This window comes from Haematobia irritans, chromosome 1, assembly GCF_050003625.1.
Source record: "Haematobia irritans isolate KBUSLIRL chromosome 1, ASM5000362v1, whole genome shotgun sequence".
Classification (NCBI taxonomy): Eukaryota; Metazoa; Arthropoda; class Insecta; order Diptera; family Muscidae; genus Haematobia; species Haematobia irritans.
This window is the reverse complement of record NC_134397.1, coordinates 248,653,444-248,676,381: the sequence shown is the minus strand read 5'-3', so window position 1 is coordinate 248,676,381 and position 22,938 is coordinate 248,653,444. Positions and strand designations below refer to the sequence as shown.

The window sequence follows — 22,938 nt, the reverse complement described above, 5'->3', positions numbered from 1 at the left end:
GAAATAAAATTTTGACAAAATTTTCCATAGAAATAAAATTTTGACAAAATTTCTTATAGAAATAAAATTTTGACAAAATTTTCTATAGAAATAAAATTTTGTCAAAATTTTCTATAGAAATAAAATTTTGTCAAAATTTTCTAAAATTTTGTCGAAATTTTCTATAGAAATAAAATTTTTACAAAATTTTCCATACAAATACAATTTTGACAATATTTTCTATAGAAATAAAATTTTGACAAAATTTTCTATAGGAATAAAATTTTGACCAACTTTTTTATAGAAATATAATTTTGACAAAATTTTCTGTAGCAATAAAATTTTGACAAAATTTTCTATAGAAATAAAATTTTGCCAAAATTTCCTATAGAAATAAAATTTTGTCAAATTTTTTTTTAGAAATAAAATTTTGACAAAATTTTCTTTAGAAATAAAATTTTGACAAAATTTTCTTTAGAAATAAAATTTTGACAAAATTTTCTTTAGAAATAAAATTTTCTAAAAAATAAAATTTTGTGTAATAATAATTTTCATTAAATTATTTTACTCTCACCCTCCAAAATTTATTAAAGTGCAGAGTCCAAATACATTTGTTGGGCTTCCTTCCACCCAAATGACATCTCTAATGAATATGTCAAAAACTGATGGTGTTTGAAGATGAACATGGCCTTCTGGATCACACACTTGACTTGATGAAGCCGGCCCGATGCCATGCAATTGATGTTACAATGGATGTTGTAGCAGCAAGAGATTCGACACATCAGCCAAAGGTGGTTGAATGAAAGCTTGCTACTACATGGGCGACACTTTGGGAGGGTCGGTCTACAAGCCTTTGCATCCATTTCACTATTTTAAATTGTAATTTTTTTCTTCGTTGTTTTTTAAAAATATTTACATATTTTCAATTGCATCACATCACTTCGTGTAATTACAAAACAAAAGAGTCCTGTTTTTTTTTCCCTTCAAATACACATACATACATACGTCACTGTGTCTGTCTATGACAAGTTCATCACAAACACACTCGCCCTTAGTACTCACTCTTAGGCGGTTTCATTTATGCAAGTGTAAGTGAATCGCGTAATCATACAAAGGCAAAAAAATGGGATATTTGTAAAATAGGCTTTCTCATGTTCCTGGGTTATGACATTGTGTTTGAAGGAGTACATTTGAGTGAGTGTGTGTCTGGATTGGTGTGTTTGTTTGTTTGTGTCTATGCTGTTTCCCAAAGGACACCTTTCACTTGTTATTACATTTGCATACAACACGACGACTGGCCCAAGTTTTGCCAAGCTGGCATAATAAATGTTATGGTCGTGTATATTAGCACACAAAAAGCACAAATGGCCTCGATCCTTGTGTTTTTGGTCCCCAGTGTCTGGCTTGGCAGCTGTAACTTTGCTTGATTCACACACAGTCCAATGTTGGCCAAAATCCAATACAATCCAATCCAATCCAACCCAGACCCTTTTAGTTGATTCAAATGAAAAGCCGGCATTGGTTCTTTTTATTGGGTTTTTTTCCTCCATCTCATTCAAGTCGAGAGACTGAAGCCAAAAAATGGAGAAATTCATCGACCTCAATGTTTCACTACTATGGGGTGGCCTAAGCAATCACCACCACCGCCAACCAAATATCCCTAAACTGTCATCTCATCGGCACATTGTTGTATTTTATCTGGGTCTTTTTTTACGTTTTTGATGATTTCCTTTGTGACCTGTAACAAACAGTGGCTTAAAAGGAAATGCATTTCAATATTAGAACATAATTTTTTGAGGTTGAGAGGATGAGACCTGGAAGGGTTATGGAATGCAATTCAATGTAATATTGCACACATTATATAAAAAAATTTTGGAGATAGATGTTTTGGGGAACATATTTATTAATGTAAATTGCTAAGCTTTTATTTGATGTTTTAGAAATTCGCTAGAAAATATTTAGAAAATAAAATAAAACATAAATTCATTATCAAGCAAATAAAAATACTTTTAAACTTTACAAAATATTTTTTTAAATTAAATTAAATTTACATTTTAATTTAAATTAAAACTTTTGTGTTTAATAGAATAATTAATATGCAGATTTTTCATCTGATTCTATCACGAAATTAATTCTCTAATTAAATATTATCAATAGCAATAAAAAAATATACTTGATTTCAAAATTGATTAACTAAATTAATTAAATGAAATCTAAAAATGACAAAATTTTCTATAGAAATACAATTTTGGAAAAAATTTCCATAGATATACAGTATTGATAAATTTTTCTAAAGATATAAAATTTTGACAAAATCTTCCGTAGAAATAAAATTTCGACAAAATTTTCTATAGAAATAAAATTTTGACAAAATTTGCTATAGAAATAAAGTTTTGACAAAATTTTCTATAGAAAAATTTTCCATAAAAATAAAATTTTTACAAAATTTTCCATTGAAATAAAATTTTGACAAAATTTTCTATAGAAATAAAATTTTTACAAAATTTTCCATAGAAATAAAATTTTTACAAAATTTTCCATAGAAATAAAATTTTGACAAAATTTTCTATAGAAATAAAATTTTGACAAAATTTCCAACAGAACAAAGATTTTGTCAACATTTCCAAAAGAAATAAAATTTTGACAAAAAAAATTTAAAGTAATAAAATTTTGACAGCATTTTCTATAAAAAATAAAATTTTGACAAAAAGTTTTTATAGAAATAAAATTTTGACAAAAAGTTTTTATAGAAATAAAATTTTGAAAAAATTTTCTATAGAAATAAAATTTTGACAAAATTTTCTATAGAAATACAGTTTTGACAAAATGTTATACAATGTTGACAACATTTTTTATAGAACTAAACTTTTGACAAAATTTCAAATGAAGTAAAAGTTTGACAAAGTTTTCTATAGAAATAAAATTTTGTCAAAATTTTCTATAGATATAAAATTTTGACAAAATTTTCTATAGAAATAAAATTTTGACAAAGTTGCGCTAAAGAAATAAAATTTAGATAAAATTTTCTGTAGAAATAAAATTTTGACAAAATTGCGCCAAATAAGTAAGATTTTGATAAAATATTCTGTAGAAATAAAATTTTGACAAAATTTCGTATAGAAATAAAATTTTAACAAAAATTTCTATAGAAATAAAGTTTTGGCGAAGTTTTATAAAAAAAATAAAATTTTGACAAAATTTTCTATAGAAATAAAATTTTGACAAAATTTTTAATAGAAATAAAATTTTAACAACATTTTCTATCGAAAAAAATTTTGATAAAATTTTCTATAGAAATAGCATTTTGCAAAAATTTTCTTTAGAAATAAAGTTATGACAAAATTTTAGAATAAAAATTAAATTTTGACAAAATTTTCTATAAAAATAAAATTTTGACAAAATTTTCTGTAGAAATAAAATTTTAACAACACTTTCTATAGTAATAAAATTTTAATAAAATTTTCTATAGAACTAACATTTTGCAAAACTTTTCTATACATATAAAAATTTTGACAAAATTTTCTATAGAAATAAAATTTTTACAAAATTTTCCATAGAAATAAAATTTTTACAAAATTTTCCATAGAAATAAAATTTTGACAAAATTTTTGACAATTTTTTCTATAGAAATAAAATTTTGGTAAAATTTTTTAAAAAAATAAAATATTGACAAAATTTCACATAGAAATAAAATTTGAACAAAATTTTCTACAGAAATAAAGTTTTGGCAAAATTTTATAAAAAAAAATAACATTTTGGCAAAAATTTATATATAAATAAAATTTTGACAAAATTTGCTATAGAAATAAAGTTTTGACAAAATTTTCTATAGAAATAAAATTTTTACAAAATTTTCCATAGAAATAAAATTTTTACAAAATTTTCCATAGAAATAAAATTCTGACAAAATTTTCTATAGAAATAAAATTTTGACAAAGTTGCGCTGAAGAAATAAAATTTAGATAAAATTTTCTGTAGAAATAAAAATTTTGACAAAATTTTCAATAGAAATAAAATTTTAACAACATTTTCTATAGAAATAAAATTTTGATAAAATTTTCTATAGAAATAACATTTTGCAAAAATTTTCTTTAGAAATAAAGTTATGACAAAATTTTAGAATAAAAATTAAATTTTGACAAAATTTTCTATAAAAATAAAATTTTGACAAAATTTTCTGTAAAAATAAAATTTTAACAACACTTTCTATAGTAATAAAATTTTAATAAAATTTTCTATAGAACTAACATTTTGCAAAAATTTTCTATACATATAAAAATTTTTACAAAATTTTCTATAGAAATATAATTTTGACAATATTTTCTACAGAAATAAAATTTTGGTAAAATTTTTTAAAAAAATAAAATATTGACAAAATTTCGCATAGAAATAAAATTTGAACAAAATTTTCTATAGAAATAAAGTTTTGGCAAAATTTTATAACAAAATAACATTTTGGCAAAAATTTATATATAAATAAAATTTTGATAAAATTACCTATAGAAATAAAATTTTGACAAAATTTCCATAGAAATACAATTTTGACAAAATTTCCGATAGAGATACAATTTTGATAAAATTTTCTATAGAAATAAAGTTGTGACAAAATTTTCTATAGAAATGAAAAGTTGACAAATTTTTCTATAGAAATAAAACTTTAACAAAATTTTCTATAAAAATAAAATTTTGGAAAAATTTTATAAAAAATAAAATTTTGGCAAAATTTTATAAAGAAATAAAATTTTGAAAAATTTTATAAAAAATAAAATTTTGGCAAAATTTTATAAAGAAATAAAACTTTGAAAAAAATTTCTACAGAAATAAAATTTTGACGAAACTGCGCTAAAGAAATAAAATTTTGACAAAATTGTGCTAAAGAAATAAAATGTTGATAAAATTTTCTATAGAAATAAAATTTTGACAAAATTGCGCTAAAGAAATAAAATTTTGATAAACTATTCTGTAGAAATAAAATTTTGAAAAAATGTTCTATAGAAATAACATTTTGACAAAATTGCGCTAAAGAAATAAAATTTTGATACAATATTATGTAAAAATAAAATTTTGATAAAATATTCTGTAGAAATAAAATTTTAAAAAAATTTTCTATAGAAATAAAATTTTGACAAAATTTCAATAGAAATAAAATTTTGACAAAATTTGTTATAGAAATAAAATTTTGACAAATATTTCTATAGAAATAAAATTTTGAAAAAATTCTCTATAGAAATAAAATGTTGACAAAACTTCAATAGAAATAAAAGTTTGACAAAGTTGCGCTAAAGAAATAAAATTTAGATAAAATTTTCTGTAGAAATAAAATTTTGACAAAATTTTAATAGAAATAAAATTTTGACAAAATTGCGCTAAAAAAATAAAATTTTGATAAAATATTCTGTTGAAATAAAATTTTGAAAAAAAATTCTATAGAAATAAAATTTTGAAAAAAATTGCTATTGAAATACAGTTTTGACAAAATGTTATAAAATTTTAACAAAATTTTTTATAGAACTAAAATTTCGACAAAATTTCAATAGAAATAAAATTTTGACAAAGTTTTCTATAGAAATAAAATTTTGTCAAAATTTGCTATATATATAAAATGTTGACACAATTTTCTATAGAAATGCAATTTTGACAAAATTTCCTATAGAAATAAAGTTTTGACAATATTTTCTGTAGCAAAAAAAAATTAACAAAATTTTCTATAGAAATAAAATTTTGACAAAATTTTCTATAGAAATAAAATTTTGATAAAATTTCCTATAGAAATAAAATTTTGACAAAAATTTCTACAGAAATAAAATTTGGACAAAATTGTCTATAGAAATAAAATTTTAACAAAATGTCAATAGAAATAAAATTTTGACAAAGTTGCGCTAAAGAAATAAAATTTATATAAAATTTTCTGTAGAAATAAAATTTTGACAAAATTTCAATAGAAATAAAATTTTGAAAAAATTGCGCTAAGAAATAAAATTTTGATAAAATATTCTGTAGAAATAAAATTTTGAAAAAAATCTCTATATAAATAAAATTTTGACAAAGTTTTCTATAGAAATACAGTTTTGACAAAATGTTGTACAATGTTGACAAAAATTTTTATAGAACTAAAATTTTGATAAAATTTCAATAGAAATAAAATTTTGACAACGTTTTCTATAGAAATAAAATGTTGAGAAAATTTTCTTTAGAAATAGAATTTTGACAAAATTTCAATAGAAATAAAATTTTGACAAAGTTGCGCTAGAGAAATAAAATTTATATAAAATTTTCTGTAGAAATAAAATTTTAACAAAATTTCAATAGAAATAAAATTTTGAAAAAATTGCGCTAAGAAATAAAATTTTGATAAAATATCTGTAGAAATAAAATTTTGAAAAAAATCTCTATATAAATAAAATTTTGACAAAGTTTTCTATAGAAATACAGTTTTGACAAAATGTTGTACAATGTTGACAAAAATATTTATAGAACTAAAATGTTGATAAAATTTCAATAGAAATAAAATTTTGACAACGTTTTCTATAGAAATAAAATTTTGACAAAATTTCCTGTAGAAATAAAGTTTTGACAATATGTTCTGTAGCAAAACAATTTTAACAAAATTTTCTATAGAAATAAAATGTTGACAAAATTTGCTATAGAAATAAAATTTTGAGAAAATTTTCTATAGAAATAAAATTTTGACAAAATTTCAATAGAAATAAAATTTTGACAAAGTTGCGCTAAAGAAATAAAATTTATATAAAATTTTCTGGTGAAATAAAATTTTGACAAAATTTTAATAGAAATAAAATTTTGACAAAATTACGCTAAGGAAATAAAATTTTGGTAAAACATTGTGTAGAAAAAAAATTTTGAAAAAAATTTCTATAGGAATACAGTTTTGACAAAATATTCTAAAAGTTAACAAACTTTTTATATAGCGCTGATATAAGTGCTAATTTTAATATTATAATTATATCAGCGCTATGTAGAAGCTGCTCTAAATCGGGACATGGCCCACAGAAATCAGCGCTGATTCGGTTGTTTTGTAAGCAGTTGGTACTGCCTCTTTCCCTTACAATTCAGCTGAAATAGTGCTCCATTTTTTGCTGGGTAGTGAATAAAATAAAAACTGCAAAGTTAATAACGGCATAAATGCTAAAATCAGCTGTTCAAATGCTAAGATGTCTAGATTGAACATAACGCTAATGAGAGCAAGAGAGTTATTGCTTTTGTTACTGTAAAAGATTCATGTCATAGCCAAGACTATTTAACATTGTAATGAGTATTTAACATGAATGATCTCTGGTAAATGTAGTTTAACATAAGAGACACATTAACTTAAATATTGAAATGAAAACTAAATATAAGCGTTAAATAGACAATGTGTTTTAAATGAAAATGATGAGTTGCATGGGTTTGTTAACATTTTTTATTTAATTTATATTAATTTAATTAAAAAAAAAAAACAAAAAAACAATGGACACTTTCTTATCCATTATTAAGCCAGCAACAAATAACATATATTACCCCTTACTATTGTCCTTTTTTTTTGACTACTTATCCTTATCCCTCTGTTCTATTCTACAATTCCCAGAAGTGTCTAACTTTAATTTGGTTACAGTTTGGTGTTTTCTTTTTTTCGGTTTTGGGATGTTATTCTTGGGAATTTAACAAAAAATTATAATTACATTTATTTAAATTATATGCCACAGGTTTTATGTTTCCTTTTTCTATTTTGGGCTCCATTGTCTGAGTTCTGCGTTTTTGGTTTTGGCTACCAGCCTAACCAAACAACCAAGTACCACCCTCCTGTAACCACCCATTACGCCCACCACCCAAAACTTTATGTTTCTTGCTTTCCTTCCTTATGCTTTTGGTTTCTCAATCCCAAAAAAAAAACAAAGGGGATGAGATGGTGGCAGTAATAGTAATACTCGTACTACCATGCCAAGTGATGGGTATTGCAAAAGGAAGAAATTGGAATGAATTGTACGATTATGACAATTTAGCATATTAAAAACCTATTGCTCATGCAAATACCCACTCACAGACCTCGAATATAATTTATGGATAGAAGGAGCATGAATATGCCATCACCACCCTCACCACAATCAAACACTCCCAGGAAGAACACAATTTTACCATATTAAAATGAAATTAATTAAATGAAGGAAATGAGTGTTTCCAAAAAACCAACAACAAAAACAAAAGAGAATAAACGCAAAGAAAACAAAAAAAAAAAAAAACAACATAAAACAACAATTCAAATCATGAAGCCTTAATAATATATCTCGAAGTAATTCTTAGGAAATACAGACATCAAGTCAAAACGTAGAAAATCCTTGCAAATCTACTTATAACATGCATATGCATGAGGAGAGAGCAATATTGGAAACGGAACTATAGAAATTAATATCTTTAAGGTTTTGTATACACTACAAAAAAGAAAGAAAACAAACAAAAAGTACAAAAAGAAATATTTATATTAATTTTACTACAAACAGAAAATTAAATTAAAATATACGAAATTACATGAAAATAGAAAAATTTAAATTGGAATTGTAACAGACCAATATTGCTCATATTTTTCATTTACTCCCAACATACATGTTAGCTTATTTCTAATGTTAACTTGCATTTGAAAGAGATCATTCATGTTAACTAATCATTTGAATGTTAGTTTAACATTGCTATGCTAGTGATCACATTAACTGCGTTCAGTGTTTCCAGTATTTTTCTGGCTCTTGTCCCCAAATTATGATGTTTTCGTCCCCAAAAATCCCCAATTTAAACTTAATTTCCTCACAAAAATCCCCAATACATTTTTGTTTAAAAAAAAAAAAAATACAAATAAATATAATATAATAAAATAAAGCAATATAATAAAATAAAGCAAAAGGCTCTGCTGTAGAAAATCAGTAATACTTTAAAAATTAAAATTTTGTCTAATCCAGCCAGCTGCAATAAGATCAAGTTTTCGAACCACAACACCAAGAGACTGATGATCGTCTTCCAAATGCTGGAGATATGAAAATGGGAGTTTGGTCATCTTATATTTATAAACGAAAATTTACTTCTAAATATTCAAGTGGTAAAATTGGGTGGTAACATGTTGCCAAAGTTGGTAGAATTCTATAAGAAATGGTAAATTTTTTATTGTTTGGTAAATTGGTAGAATGTTTGATGTCTTGGTAGATTTTACAAAGAGGTAGATTTTCATAAATTTTCTATAGAAATGAATTTCTGACAAAATTTTCTATATAGAAATAAAAGTTTTACAAAATTTCCTATTGAAATAAAATGTTGATAAAATTTTCTATAGAAATAAATTTTTGCGTAAATTTTCTATAGAAATACAATGTTGAGAATATTTTCTATAGAAATAACTTTTTGGCAAAATTTTCTATAGAAATAAATATTTTCGTAAATTTTCTATAGAAATAACGTTTTGAGAAAATGTTCTATAGAAATAAAATTTTGACAAAATTTTCTACAGAAATACAATTTTGAGAAAATTTTCTATAGAAATAAAACTTTGACAAAAATACAATCTTCACCAAATTTTCTAGATAGGAATAACATTTTGACAAAATTTTCTATAGAAATAAAATTTTGACAAAATTTTCCATAGAAATAAAATTTTTAACGAAATTTTTTTATAGAAATACATTTTTGGCAAAATTTTCTATAGAAATAATTTTTTTCGTAAATTTTCTATAGAAATAACATTTTGAGACAATGTTCAATAGAAATAAAATTTTGACAAAATTTTCTAGATAGGAATAAAATTTTGAAAAAATTCTATAGAAATATAATTTTGAGAAAATTTTCCACATAGGAATAAAATTTTGACAAAATTTTCTAGATAGGAATAAAATTTTGAGAAAATTTTCTATAGAAATAAAATTTTGCGAACATTTTCTATAGAAATAAAATTTCGTAGATTTGGCAAATAGGTATTTCATAAATTTTCTATAGAAATAAACTTCTGACAAAATTTTCTATATAGAAATAAAATTTTGACAACATTTCCTATTGAAATAAAATTTTGATAAAATTTTCGATGAAAATAAAATGTTGATAAAATTTTCTATAGAAATAAAATTTTGACAAAATTTTCTATAGAAATACAATTTTGACAACATTTTCTATAGAAATAAAATTTTGAAAAAATTTTCTATAAAAAAAAATTTTGAAAAAATTTTTTATAGAAATAAAATTTTGACAAAATTTTCTATAGAAATAAAATTTTTACAAAAATTTCCACTTAGGAATACAATTTTGACCAAATTTTCTAGATAGGAATTGAATTTTGAGAAAATTTTCTATAGAAATAAAATTTCGAGAAAATTTTCTATAGAAATAAATTTTTGTTAAAAAAAATACCCACAAAAATCCCCAAATTTATGGAAATTCCCCAACAAATCCCCAAGTCCCCAACTCAGTAATTTCGTTCCCATTCACGAAAAAATTTGCCCAATTTGGGGAAAAATCCCCAATACTGGCAACACTGACTGCGTTTAACAACGTTTGTTAACTCAAGTATATTGGGTAGTCGAAGAAGTCATTTCGTATTTCTAGTCATTTTAATTTGTATATTTATAATGAATTTTATCAGAACCCAATATGTACCATTTTGCCAGTTTTCCACTAGAGACATTATTCCATAAGTGGACATTTTTTATGGTTTATTGGGAGAAATCATTTATGTGAAATACTCATAAGAATGTAGTGTACTCATAAAATATAGTCATTAAGCTCTCATTAACATTATGTTAAATTATGTTAATCTCTCGTAATCTCAGATGTAAAGAGACTGGGTTCTTATTGCACTTTTCTACGTAAATTAATATTGTAATTAAATTAATAAAAAAGTGAAAAATTTTAAAATTGTAAATTGTAAAAAAATGACTTGAAATAAAATGAAAAAAAAAAAAATAAATTTAAATTTTAAATTTTAAATTAAAAATTAAAATTGAAATTTCATTTTTTAAATTTAAATTGGAAATGAATATTAAATTCAATATTTAACTTTAAATTTAAAATAATATTATTAATAATATTATTATTAAAACATTGAAATTAAATTTGAAAAATTAAAATATTGAAATTAAATTTTAAAAATCCCCAAATTTATGGAAATTCCCCAACAAATCCCCAAGTCCCCAACTCAGTAATTTCGTTCCCATTCACGAAAAAATATCCCCAATTGGGGGGAAAATCCCCAATACTGGCAACACTGACTGCGTTTAACAACGTTTGTTAACTCAAGTATATTGGGTAGTCGAAGAAGTCATTTTAATTTTTATATTTATAATGAATTTTATCAGAACCCAATATGTACCATTTTGCCAGTTTTCCACTAGAGACATTATTCCATAAGTGGAACATTTTTGTGGTTTATTGGGAGAAATCATTTATGTTAAATACTCATAAGAATGTAGTGTACTCATAAAATATAGTCATTAAGCTCTCATTAACATTATGTTAAATTATGTTAATCTCTCGTAATCTCAGATGTAAGGAGACTAGGTTCCTCTTGTACTTTTCTATGTAAAGGAATTAATATTGTAATTAAATTAATAAAAAAAATGAAAAATTGTAATTAAATTAATTTTAACAAAATGACTTTGAAATTGAAATTAAAATGAAAAAAAAAATAAAATTTAAAATTAAAGTTAAAAATTAAAGTTAAAAATTAAAATTAAAATTTAAATTAAAAATTAAAATTTAAATTAAATTTTTTAAATTTAAATTGGAATTAAATATTAAAATTCAATATTTAACTTTAAATTGAAAATAATATTATTATTAAAATATTAAAATTAAATTTTAATAATTAAAATAGTGATATTAAATTTTAAAAATTAAGATAAGAAAAATTGATAAAAAAAAAACATCTTGCCAATATAATTTTTCGTTAAATAGAGAAATAAAATTTAATTATCAAATTAAATTAAATTGAATTGAATCGACCAAATAAATGTCTTGTATTTGAATATTCCAAAAAAAAATTCTTCTCAGTGCACCTATTCCCCGGTCTTCACAACGAAACGGAAATATCTTATACATAACTCACATTTTTTCTTTTAGTCCGTCGTCATAACGCTTGTGTGCTTAGTTTGCCTGGGGACATATACGAGTTCATGGAGAGTAGGTGCATTGTAGGAATTGTTAAATTATTATTTCCAAGTAGCAGCAGGGACAAATATTCAAGTCATTCTTTTGGCCTAAGGACTCTTTTAAGGTCTACCACCTACCATTTGCCCCTCTCTTTTTCGTACTCTCTCTCTCTCTCTCACTCCCCTAATCGATATATCAACCCTTTTGGGTTAGCTTATATTGTTGTGGTAGTGGTGGTGGTGGTTATGTTCTAGCTGAGGCTGTCGCCAAATTCCTTGGAGATGGAAAAAAAATGGGGGTCCTAAATGTTCTTACCACGAATCAGCCCTTCTAGCTTTTGCTAACCATAAATGCATGCCAAAACGCAGTTATGACTTGGTTACCCTCCTATCAAAAAAAAAAAAAAAAAATCCGACAAACAAACAAACCCATAAAAAAAGCTTTCTTTTTTCATATCACAAAAAAATATTAAAAAAGAAGCAAACCGAACAAATAAAATGCAGAAAAACATAAAAATTGAATTGAAATCATGAATTTTCATTACAAAACGACAAATTCGAGGTACCAGGAGGCGTAGCCATAAAAACGCCAATATCCCCTAACATGCAATGCAATTTGGTTGATGACTTCCTTACCCTTTCCAGTTAGTTCTTGTAGTTAGTGTTTCTTCGAGTGGGTGCATAATGAATTGTTGACTAAGGCCTCTGTGTAGTCGAGTTGGTGGCACCGAAGAAAGAGGGTTCCGTTCGTTTTTTTTTTTTGCAAACAATGAAGATGATGACTGGTGAATGAACCCCCGTTTTGCTGCACAACGTTGTTGGCAGTAATGAAATATGAATTCGAAAGTTTGACATGGAATTCGAAGAATTAATTTTCGGCTTTGAATTTTTTTCCCGCACACTAAAAGTTCTTTTTTATTTTTGGCAGGGTTTTTATTACCACAAGGTGCATTTCTTTGTGGCTAGCAATGCAAGTGCACCTGCATTTAACATTTCCGTATGAGCCTATGATGCATGGATGTGGCAAAATTTGTTTGTTTAATTTGTTGGAGGAGTTTAAAGGCGTATTGCGATTTATTAAACTTGTTTCTCTGAAGAGGATATGAAAATATTTTAAGAGAAAGCAGAGGGGATAATATTGAACAAGAAATATAGCAAATTCCTTGCAGATACGAATCTCTTGCCAAAGAGTTCCAAGATACTTAGTTTGGGCGAAAATATTAATAAAATCCAAAAAATTGACTTTTTCTCAGAAGTATTTTTTTTGTATAAGAAGCCTTGTCGGCCGCATTGCAAAATAAAGCTCACACATATTTTGGGCACTTTTTTACATACAAAGAAAAATCTTTCTTCTGGAATTAAATTATAGACAAACGAAATTCTAAATAACTAACCTAAAAATTATTTCACCTCCATTTTTAAATAAAAACATTCCTTGAAATTTAATATTTAGAAGATTGACCCTGTTTATGTACTACAGAAAAATTTCTTTGCATACTTTTAGGCGGAACATTTGTCCATTGAGGACATTTATCAGACAAACGCGAAAATTGTTCACAAATATAGTATTCGACTTTCATACTCGATTATTTGTAATGAGCTCAGGATCATAGCAGTATATAAAATCTTACAGTATGAATAAATGTAATTAAAAAGTGGTACAATAAGACGAAAAGGGTCACAAAATTTTAACAAGTGTACGCGGCCGTAAGTTCGAGCAAGCCGAATCTTTTGTACCCTCCACCATAGATTATGATTTACAAAAAAAAAAAAAATAAGTTTGTCAAAATTCTATATCTGTAGAAAATTTTGTAACTATTTTTTTTTTTCTAAAGAAAATTTTATCAAAATTTTATTTCTATAAAAAAATTTGACAAAATTTTATTTCTATATAAAAATGTGACAAAATTTTATTTCTATAGAAAACTGTGACATAATTTCATTTCTATGAAAAATGTTGTCAAAATTTTATTTCTATAGAAAATTTTGTCAAAATTTTAATTTTATAGAAAATTTTAACATTTTATTTCTATAAAAATTTTGTCAACATTTTATTTCTATTAAAATTCAGTCAAAATTGTATTTCTATATACAATTTTGTAAGAATTTTATTTCTATAGAACATTTTGTCAAAATTTTGTTTCTATAGAAAATTTTGTCAAAATTTTATTTCTATAGAAAATTTTGTCAAAATTTTAATTTTATAGAAAATTTTAACATTTTATTTCTATAAAAATTTTGTCAACATTTTATTTCTATTAAAATTCAGTCAAAATTTTATTTCTATATACAATTTTGTAAGAATTTTATTTATAGAAAACTGTGACATAATTTTATTTCTATGGGAAATTTTGTCAAATTTTTTTCCAGAGAAAATTTTGTCAAAATTTTATTTCTATAGAAAATTTTAACAAAATTTTATTTCTATAGAAGATTTTAACAAAAATTTATTTCTATAGAAATTTTTTCAACATTTTATTTCTATAGAATTTTTTTTTTCTTCAAATTGTTATTTCTACAGAAAATTTTGTCAAAATTTTATTTCTATAGAAGATGTTAACAAACTTTTATTTCTATAGAAGATTTTAACAAAATTTAATTTCTATAGAAAATTTTAACAAAATTTTATTTCCATAGAAAATTTTGTCAAAATTTTATTTGTATAGAAAATGTTTCAAAACTTTATTTCTATGGAAAAATTTGTCAACATTTTATTTCTATGGGAAATTTTGTCAAATTTTTTTCCATAGAAATTTATCAAAATTTTATTTCTTAGAAATTTTTGTCATAATTTTATTTTAATAGAAACTTTTGTAAAAATTTTATTTCTATAGAAAATTTTGTCAAAATTTTATTTCTATAGAAGATTGTGTCAAAATTTTATTTCTATAGACAATTTTGTCAAATTTATATTTCTATATAAAATTTTGTAAAAATTTTATTTCTATAAAAATTTTATTTTTATAGAAAAGTGTGACAAAATTGTATTTCTATAAAAAAATGTGACAAAATTTTATTTCTATAGAAAACTGTGACATAATTTTATTTCTATGAAAAATTTTGTTAAAATTTTAGTTCTATAGAAAATTTGGTCAAAATTTTATTTCTATAGAAAATGTTGTCAATTTTTTTTCTATAGAAAATTTTAACAAAATTTTATTTCTTTAGAAAATTTTGTTAAAATTTTATTTCTTTAAAAAATTTTTTCAAAATTTTATTTCTATAGAATTTTTTTTCAAAATTTTATTTCTAAAGAAAATTTGGTCAACATTTTATTTCTATAAAAATTTTGTCAAAATTTTATTTCTATTAAAATTCAGTCAAAATTTAATTTCTATATAAAATTTTGTAAGAATTTTATTTCTATAGAAAATTTTCTACAAATTTTATTTCTATAGAAATTTTTTTCAAAATTTTATTTCTATAGAAAATTTTGTCAAAAATTTATTTCTAAAAATTTTGTTAAAATTTTATTTCTATAGAATATTTTGTCAAAATTTTAATTATATAGAATTTTTTTTTGAAAATTTTATTTCTATAGAATGTTTTTTCATCAAAGTTTTATTTCTATAGAAAATTTTGTCAAAATTTTATTTCTATAGAAGATTTTGTTAACATTTTATTTGTATAGAAAATTTTTCAAAACTTTATTGTCCAAAGTTTTTTCTAAAGAAAATTTTATTTCCATAGAAAATTAAAAAAAAAAAAATTCATTGCAAATCTTGTCAAAACTTTGTCAAAATTTTATTTCTATAGACAATTTTGTCAAAATTTTATTTCTATAGAAAATTTTGTCAAATTTTATTTCTATAGAATATTTTGTCAAATTTTTACTTCTATAGAATATTTTAACAAAATTTTAATTCCATAGAAAATTTTGTCAAAATTATATTTCTATATAAAATTTTGTCAAAATTTTATTTCTATAGAACATTTTGTCAACATTTTGTGTTTATAGAAAATTTTCTAAAAATTTTATTTCTATAGAAAATTTTGTGAAAATTTTATTTCTATAGAAAATGTTGTCAAAATTTTTATTTCTATAGAAAATTTTGTCAAAATTTTATTTCTTTAGAAAATGTTGTCAAAATTTTATTTCTTTAGAAAATGTTGTCAAAATTTTATTTCTACGTAAAAAATTTTGTCAAAATTTAATTTCTATAGATTTTTTTGTCAAAATTTTAATTCTATAGAAAATTTTGTCAAAATTTTAATTCTATAGATAATTTTGTCAAAATTTTAATTCTATAGAAAATTTTGTCAAAATTTTATTTCAATAGAAAACACTTATTTCTATAAAAAACATTGTCTAAATTATATTTCTATAGAAGATTTTGTTAACATTTTATATGTATAGAAAATTTTTCAAGACTTTATTTCTATGGAAAATTTTTTTCAACATTTTATTTCTATGGAAAAATTTTTCAAATTTATATACCCTTCACCATTACTGTGGTACAGGGTATAATAAGTTTGTGCATTTGTATGTAACGCCAAGAAGGAGAAATCATAGACCAACCTTTTAGCATACGTATCGGCTTAGAATTAAATTCTGAGTCGATTTAGCGATGTCCGCCTGTCTGTCCGTCTGTCTGTTGGTGTATTTTTGTGTGCAAAGTACAGCTCGCAGTTTTAGTCCGAATGTCCTAAAATTTGGTACAGGTACCTGTTTCGGCTCAAAGACGATCCCTATTGATTTTGGAAAAAATCGGTTCAGATTTAGATATAGCTGCCATATATATTTTTAACCGATCTGGTCATAATTGGCGTGTATATCAACCGATCTTCCTCAAATTCCGAACATCCTAATATTTTATGAGTCTCGAAAAACTTGCAAAATATCAGCCAAATCGGTTCAGATTTAGATATAGCTCCCATATATAGCTTTCTCCCGATTTACACTCATTTGCCCACAGAGGCCAATTTTTGCTCCGATTTACTTGAAATTTTGCACAGGGTGTAGAATTAGCATTGTAGCTAAGCGTGCCAAATTTGGTTGACATCAGTTCAGATTTAGATATAGCTCCCATATATATGTTTTTCTGATTTCGACAAAAATGGTCAAAATACCAAAATTTTCCTTATAAAATCGCCACTGCTTAGTGGAAAAGTTGTAAAAATGTCTCTAATTTTCCTAAACTTCTAATACATATATATCGAGCGATAAATCATAAATAAACTTTTGCGAAGTTTCCTTAAAATTGCTTCAGATTTAAATGTTTCCCATATTTTTTTACTAAAATTGTGTTCCACCCTAGTGCATTAGCCAACTTAAATTTTGAGTCTATAGATTTTGTAAAAGTCTATAAAATTCTGTCCAAATCGAGTGATATTTAAATGTATGTATTTGGGACAAACTTTTATGTATAGCACCCAACACATTTGACGGATGTGATATGGTATCGAAAATTTAGATCTACAAAGTGGTGCAGGGTATAATAGTGTCGGCCCCGCCCGACTTTAGACTTTCCTTACTTGTTTTTTGTTTAGAAAAATTTTTTAACATATTATTTCTATAGAAAATTTTGTCAAAAAATTTATTTTCATTATTTTTATAGAAATTTTTGTCAAGATTTTATTTTTATAGAAAATTTTGTCAAAATGTTATTTCTATAGACTTTGTTTTCTAAATTTTATTTCTTTAGAAAATTTTGTCAAAATTTTATTTCTATAGAAAATTTTGTCAAAATTTTATTTGTATAGGAAATTTTAACAAAATTTTATTTCTATAGATAATTTTGTCCAATGTTTTTTTTTTCTAAAGAAAATTTTATTTCTATAGAAAATTTTGTCAAAAAATTTATTTTCATTGCAAATCGTGTCAAAATGTTATTTCTGTAGAAAATTTTGTCAAAATTCTATTTCTACAGAAAATTCTGTCAAAATTTTATTTCTATAGAAAATTATATCAAAATTTTATTTCTTTTTTGTCAAAATTTTATTTCTATTGAAAATTTCTCTGAAACTAGGCCTCCAGAGTTTTTTTTAAAGCGAACTCAAATGACATCTCGCTTTTTCATACACACAAAATCTTTGTATCAAATCCACTTTTATCTAATTCTATCTATCTTTGAATCTCGTTTTTTTTTTTTTGTTTTTTTTTTTTGAAATTTTATCACCGTAAATCTTTTCGACCTTGTATCGAAATTTGCTAGAAATTCCATATGTAAATGACTCAATCGCTTTCACATAAACATTTATCAAATTATTTATACGTCTATCCTTAATATGGCAAATGCATAGCTAATTGGAGCGGAAAAATAAGAAGGTTTCTGGTTTTTGTTATTGTTGCTGCTGTGTGCCAGATTATATCTGAAAATGCAAAGCTTATCTAATCAAGATGAATTTCAAATACGATTTATCTATTTCGGGACATCTGTCGTTATATGTCGCTACAAGTATTTATTTTCAGCTTCAATTATTTATGTATTTTATTTTTTTTTTGTCGTAAGCTAAATGTTATTGTTGTTGACTTCCCCCTACTTGTACCCTCTATTTCACTGTCTCTCTTTTACTGTGATGCCTGTTGGGGTTGTGGTTGTTGTTGTTGTTTGCTAAAATTGCAACAATTATTCAACTGTTATTAATTGAGAAAAGTGTCAAGTACGATATACGAGGTACTTACATACTTACAGAAAAATATACCGACATCCTTCTTGTAAAGGATGTCTAAAGTACTTAAGACACCACACCACGTATTCCCAATTGTCCTACTGCATTGACTTTGCTTTTGAGTGAATGAGTAAGTATGGATGGGTGTGAGGGTGTATGTGTGTGTAGGAGGCTATTGTTGTGCGAGGATCTTGAAGAATGACTCATACCTTGCTATGGGTGTGGGTGGGTGGGTGCATGTGTGTGTGCGCGACCCCTCTGATATTGGCCCCAGGAACCGGAGATGTGAATCGTTGTAGAACGTGCTACTATTATATGTCGAAGGACAACATCCAATCGGTAGCAGGCAGCTGGCAGCAGTCAGGCATTCTCTGACATATTTGCTTGTTGGTTACAAATGAACATTTTGCTTTTGCTGATTGCTGTTGTATCAGTCGAAATGGTATCAGTTTTCAAGGGAATTAACTCACACATCGAATTACTCAGCTCTGCTGGCTGGCTCCCTCTCTCGCTCTGTGTCTTTTACTCCGTTTGGTATCAGACCGGAATAAAATCCATAATGCTAGGATACAGACAACGGCTAACAGTTGGCTGAGTGAAACGCATTGTTTTTAACATGATTGAGGACAGTGGTATCAAATTGAAGACATGTCCAGGCGAAACGAAATCCAACAAGCATCAATGACCGGTTGAATTTTCGAGTTAAATATTTCTATAGAAAATTTTGTCAAAATTTTATTTCTATAGAAAATTTTGTCAAAATTTTATTTCTATAGAAAATTTTGTCAAAATTTTATTTCTATAGAAAATTTTGTCAAAATTTTATTTCTATACAGAAAATTTTGCCACAATTTAATTTCTATACAATTTTTTTTTTAATTTTATTTCTAAAGAAAATGTCCAGGCGAAACGAAATTCAACAGGCATCAATGACCGGTTGAATTTTCGAGTTAAATATTTCTATAGAAAATTTTATCAACATTTTATTTCTATAGAAAATTTTTTCAAAAAATTATTTATATAGAAAATTTTGTCAAAATTTTATTTCTATACAGAAAATGTTGCCACAATTTAATTTCTATAGATTTTTTTTCTTTATTAATTTTATTTGTAAAGAAAATTTTGTCAAAATTTTATTTCTAAAGAAAATTTTGTCAAAATTTTATTTCTATAGAAAATTTTGTCCAAAATGTCAAAATTGTATTTCTATAGAAAATTTTGGCAACATAATATTTATATACAGAAAAGTTTGTAAAAATTTTATTTAATTTTTTTCCATAGAAAATTTTGTCAAAATTTTATTTTATTTTTTTTTTCTATAGAAAATTTTGTCAAAATTTTATTTTTATAGAAAACTTTGTCAAAATTGTATTTCTATAGAAAATGTTGGCAACATATTATTTATATACGGAACATTTTGTAATAATTTTATTTTTATACAGAAAATGTTCAATTTTCAATAGAAAATTTTGTTAAAATTTTATTTCTATAGAAAATGTTGTTGTGAAGATTTTATTTCTATCGAAAATTTTGTCAAAATTTTATTTCTATGGACAATTTTTTCAAAGTTTTATGGAAAAAAATTAAAAATGTTATTTCTATACAGAACATTTTAGAACAATTTTCAAGGGAATTAACTCACACATCGAATTACTCAGCTCTACTGGCTGGCTCCCTCTCTCGCTCTGTGTCTTTTACTCCGTTTGGTATCAGACCGGAATAAAATCCATAATGCTAGGATACAGACAACGGCTAACAGTTGGCTGAGTGAAACGCATTGTTTTTAACATGATTGAGGACAGTGGTACCAAATTGAAGACCAGGCAAAACGAAATCCAACAAACATCAATGACCGGTTGAATTTTCGAGTTAAATATTTCTATAGAAAATTTTGTCAAAATTTTATTTCTATAGAAAATTTTTTCAAAAAATTATTTCTATAGAAAATTTTGTCAAAATTTTATTTCTATACAGAAAATTTTGCCACAATTTAATTTCTATAGATTTTTTTTTTTAATTTTATTTCTAAAGAAAATATCCAGGCGAAACGAAATTCAACAAGCATCAGTGACCGGTTGAATTTTCGAGTTAAATATTTCTATAGAAAATTTTATCAAAATTTTATTTCTATAGACAATTTTTTCAAAAAAATATTTCTATAGAAAATTTTGTCAAAATTTTATTTCTATACAGAAAATGTTGCCACAATTTAATTTCTATAGATTTTTTTCTTTATTAATTTTATTTCTAAAGAAAATTTTGTCAAAATTTTATTTCTATAGAAAATTTTGTCCAAAATGTCAAAATTGTATTTCTATAGAAAATTTTGGCAACATAATATTTATATACAGAAAAGTTTGTAAAAATTTTATTTCATTTTTTTCTATAGAAAATTTTGTCAAAATTTTATTTTATTTTTTTTCTAAAGAAAATTTTGTCAAAATATTATTATTATAGAAAACTTTGTCAAAATTGTATTTCTATAGAAAATTTTGGCAACATATTATTTATATACGGAACATTTTGTAATAATTTTATTTTTATACAGAAAATGTTCAATTTTCAATAGAAAATTTTGTTAAAATTTTATTTCTATAGAAAATTTTGTGAAGATTTTATTTCTATCGAAAATTTTGTCAAAATTTTATTTCTATGGACAATTTTTTCAAAGTTTTATGGAAAAAAAATTAAAAATGTTATTTCTATACAGAACATATAAAAAACAAAAAGTTTTATAAAAATTTTGTCAAAATTGTATTTCTATATATAGAAAATTCTGTAAAAAATTTATTTCAATACAGAAAATTTTGTAAAAATTTTATTTCTATATAAAAAATTTTGTCAAAATTTTATTTCTATATAAAAAATTTTGTTAAAATTTTATTTCTATAGAAAATTTTTCAAGATTTTATTTTTATAGAAAATTTTGTCAAAATTTTATTTTTATAGAAAACTTTGTCAAAATTGTATTTCTATATAAAATTTTGGCAACATATTATTTATATACAGAAAATTTTGTAACAATTTTATTTTTATACACAAAATGTTCAATTTTCAATAGAAAATTTTGTTAAAATTTTATTTCTATAGACAATTTTGTGATGAAGATTTTATTTCTATCAAAAATTTTATTTCTATGGACAATGTTTTCAATTTTTTATGAAAAAAAATCAAATTTTTATGGAAAAAATTTTCAAATTTTTATGGAACATTTTTTCAACTTTTTTTATAGAAAATTTTGTCAAAATTTTATTTCTATAAAAAATTTTGTCAAAATTTCATTTCTATAAAAAATTTAGTCAACATTAAAATTTTGTCAAAATTTTATTTCTTTAGAAAATTTTGTCCAAATTTTATTTTTATAGAAAATTTTGTCTTTATTTCTATAGAAAATTCTGTAAAAATTGTATTTCTATAGAAAATTCTGTAAAAATTGTTGTTTAGAAAATTTTTTTTCCAAATTTTATTTTTATAGAAAATTTTGTCTTTATTTCTATAGAAAATTCTGTAAAAATTGTATTTCTATAGAAAATTCTGTAAAATTTTTATTTCAATACAGAAAATTTTGTAAAAATTTTATTTCTATACAGAAAATTTTATAAAAATTTTGTCAAAATTGTATTTCTATATATAGAAAATTCTGTAAAAATTTTATTTCTATACAGAAAATTTTGTCAAAATTGTATTTCTATATAAAAAAAAAATTTGTCAACATTTTATTTCTATAGAAAAATTTTCAAGATTTTATTTTTATAGAAAATTTTGTCAACATTTTATTTTTATAGAAAACTTTGTCAAAATTGCATTTCTATAGACAATTTTGGCAACATAATATTTATATACAGAAAATTTTGTTTATTTTTTTTTTTATTTTTTTCTAAGAAAATTTTGTCAAAATTTTATTTCATTCTTTTTTATGAAAAACTTTTGTCAAAATTTTATTTCTATAGAAAATTTTGTGCAGATTTTGTTTCTATCGAAATTTTTGTCAAAATTTTATTTCTATGGACAATTTTTTCAAAGTTTTATGGAAAAAAGTTGCAAATGTTTATGGAACATTTTTTCAATTTTTTTTATAGAAAATTTTGTAAAAATTTTATTTCTATAGAAAATTTAGTCAACATTTTATTTTATACATATAAAAATTTTTAGAAAATTTTCTCTAAATTTTATTTTTATACAAAATTTTGTCTTTATTTCTATAGACAATTCTGTAAAAATTGTATTTCTATAG

At 23.2% G+C, this 22,938-nt stretch overlaps 1 protein-coding gene across 1 annotated transcript in view; it reads left to right on the top strand.

Annotated features, from left to right (window-relative positions):
- The window catches only part of LOC142235705 (uncharacterized), a 450,997-nt gene that overhangs the window by 176,716 nt on the left and 251,343 nt on the right, over positions 1 to 22,938 (top strand). The gene's annotated exons all lie outside the window — the stretch shown is intronic.